The sequence below is a fragment of the Muntiacus reevesi genome, chromosome X (assembly GCF_963930625.1).
Source record: "Muntiacus reevesi chromosome X, mMunRee1.1, whole genome shotgun sequence".
Taxonomy (NCBI): Eukaryota; Metazoa; Chordata; class Mammalia; order Artiodactyla; family Cervidae; genus Muntiacus; species Muntiacus reevesi.
The window spans coordinates 11,299,626-11,302,884 of NC_089271.1; the positions used below are offsets into that span (position 1 = coordinate 11,299,626).

General features: G+C 42.1%; 1 pseudogene; it reads left to right on the plus strand.

Annotated features, from left to right (window-relative positions):
- The first annotated feature begins 1,062 nt into the window (after positions 1–1,062).
- On the plus strand, positions 1,063–2,977 carry LOC136153332 (septin-7 pseudogene; annotated as a pseudogene).
- Positions 2,978–3,259: the final 282 nt, after the last annotated feature.

Below are 3,259 nucleotides of genomic sequence, written 5' to 3' on the forward strand. Positions count from 1 at the left end.
AGGTCGTGCCCTCATCTTCTCCTGGGAGAAGTCCAAAATTACAGCTCGGGGCTGAACAACCATCAACAGGAGAATGTTGGGTCCCACCACAAAGACACCCCACATCCAGGGGCAAAGGAGAAGCCCCAGCAAGATGGTAGGAGGGTCGAAATTTCGTTTAGAATCAAAGCCCATACCTACCAGTGATGCTTGGAGGGCCGGAAGAAGACCTTGTGCACACCAGGGCTCAGAGACCCCACAGAGACTGAGCCAGAACTGTGTTTGAGTCTCTCCTGTGGAGGGACGGTGGGCCAGCGTGGTCTGCCTCAGGGGCAGGGGCTCTGGGTGCAGGAGCCCTCCTCATGCACACCCTGTGGCATAAGCCCTCTTGGAGGAGGTCACCATTAACCCCAACCATAGAGCCCCCGAGCAGACGACCCACAAACTGCAGAACAATCATACCAAAGGAATTCTCCCACTGCTTTGAAAGTTCTAGCACACACAAGAGATTTACCAACCTGGGGATCTGGCAAGGACCTGAGAACCCCCAAGGAATCTGACTGTGAGGCCAGTGGGATTTGATTACAGAACTTACACAGGACTGGGGAAACAGGCTCTTGGAAGGCACAAACAAAACCCGGTGTGCCCCAGGGCCCGGGATAAAGGAGCAGGGACACCCCCCCCCCCAAGGGACTGACCCAGATTTGCCCGTGAGTGTCCAGGAGTCCCTGGCAGAGGCGTGGGTCGGCAGTGTACTGCTGCAGGGTCGGGGGCACTGAGTGTAGCAGTGCCTGCCTGGGACCTTTGGAAGGAGGTGGCCAGTATCTTCATTACCTCCACCTTAGTTTGGTCTCCAGTCAAACAACAGGGAGGGAAACAGCCCCACCCATCAACAGAAAATTGGATTAAGCACTTAAACTTACTTACCATGAGTGGCATGGTTCCACTCATCAGAACAGGACCCAGTTTCCCCACAGTCAGTCTCTCCCAGCAGGCAGCTTCCATAAGCCTCTCATCCTTATCTATCAGAGGGCAGACAGAATGAAAACCAGTGTCACAGAAAACTTGTCAAACTGGAGTGCGAGATCCGCTGCTGCTGAGGAGAGAAGCATCAACAGCAGCACCATGGTAGCTCAACAGAAGAACCTTGAAGGCTATGTGGGATTTGCCAATCTCCCAAATCAAGTATACAGAAAATCAGTGAAGAGAGGTTTTGAATTCACACTTATGGTTGTGGGTGAGTCTGGACTGGGAAAGTCAACATTAATCAGCTCATTATTCCTCACAGATTTGTATTCTCCAGAGTATCCAGGTCCTTCCCATAGAATAAAAAAGACTGTACAGGTGGAACAATCCAAAGTTTTAATCAAAGAAGGTGGTGTTCAGTTGCTGCTCACAATAGTCGATACCCCAGGATTTGGAGATGCAGTGGATAATAGTAATTGCTGGCAGTCTGTTATCGACTACATTGATAGTAAGCTCGAGGACTACCTAAACACAGAATCTAGAGTGAACAGACGTCAGATGCCTGGTAACAGGGTGCAGTGTTGTTTATACTTCATTGCGCCTTCAGGACATGGACTTAAACCATTGGATATTGAGTTTATGAAGCATTTGCATGAAAAAGTGAATATCATTCCACTTATTGCCAAAGCAGAGACACTCATACCAGAGGAATGCCAGCAGTTTAAGAAACAGATAATGAAAGAAATCCAAGAACATAAAATTAAAATATATGAATTCCCAGAGACAGATGATGAAGAAGAAAATAAGCTTGTTAAAAAGATAAAGGACCGTTTACCTCTTGCTGTGGTAGGTAGTAATACTATCATTGAAGTTAATGGCAAAAGGGTCAGAGGAAGGCAGTATCCTTGGGGTGTTGCAGAAGTTGAAAACGGTGAACATTGTGATTTTACAATTCTAAGAAATATGTTGATAAGAACACATATGCAGGACTTGAAAGATGTCACTAATAATGTACACCATGAGAACTATCAGAGCAGAAAACTGGCAGCTGTGACTTATAATGGAGTTGATAATAACAAGAATAAAGGGCAACTTACTAAGAGCCCTCTTGCACAAATGGAAGAAGAAAGAAGGGAACATGTAGCTAAAACGAAGGAGATGGAGATGGAACAGGTGTTTGAGATGAAGGTCAAAGGAAAAGTTCAAAACCTGAAGGACTCTGAAGCTGAGCTCCAACGGCACCATGAGCAAATGAAAAAGAATTTGGAAGCACAGCACAAAGAATTAGAGGAAAAACGTCGTCAATTTGAAGATGAGAAAGCAAACTGGGGTGCCCAACAATGTATTTAGAACAACAGAACTCTTCAAGAACCTTGGAAAAGAACAAGAAGAAAGGGAAGATCTTTTAAACCCTCTATTGACCACCAGTTACGTATTAGTTGCCAATATGCCAGCTTGGACATCAGTGTTTGTTGGATCCGTTAGACCAATTGGCACCGGTTTTATCCTTAATGATGGATTTAACAGCATGACAGAAATTATTATTATTATTTTTTTGTTCTTGATGGAGATTAAGATGCTTTGAATTGTCTAGGGTTGTTGTGTACTTAGAAACTAACAGCTCTAAGTACCTTTCCTACATTTTCTTTTCTTTTTTTTATTAAACAGATGTCTTCAATTTAATGCAAGAAAACATTTTACTGTTGTACAATCATGTTCTGGTGGTTTGATTGTTTACAGGATATTCCAAAATAAAAGGACTCTGAAAGGTTTCATTGAGGATAAATTGCCATAATGTGATGCAAACTATGCTTCTTTATGATAATTATAATACAGAGGTTCCATTCAATGCAGCGTATACAATAATGTAATTTAGTCTAACACAGTTGATCCTATTTTTTGACACTTCCATTGTTTAAAAATACACATGGAAAAAAAAACCTATATGCTTACAATTCACCTAGAGCTTTTTTATAACAACCTTTTTTTTGTTTGTTTGTTTTGAATTCTTTAAATATATATTATTCTCATTTAGTACCCTCTTTAGCCAGAATCTCATTACTGCTTCATTTTTGTAATAACGTTTAATTTAGGTATTTTTCATATATTGGCCCTGCTGAAAAATAGAATATAGCATCTTTCATATGATAGGAACCAACAAGGAAACTTTCCTTTAATTCCCTTTTTGCACTTTATGGTAAGTAGCAGGGGGGAAAATGCATTTATAAATCATTTCTAGGCAAAATTGTGAAGCAAAGAACCAACCTATTTCTACCTATGTGCAGTCTCTTTAATTTTACTAGAAATGGGAATC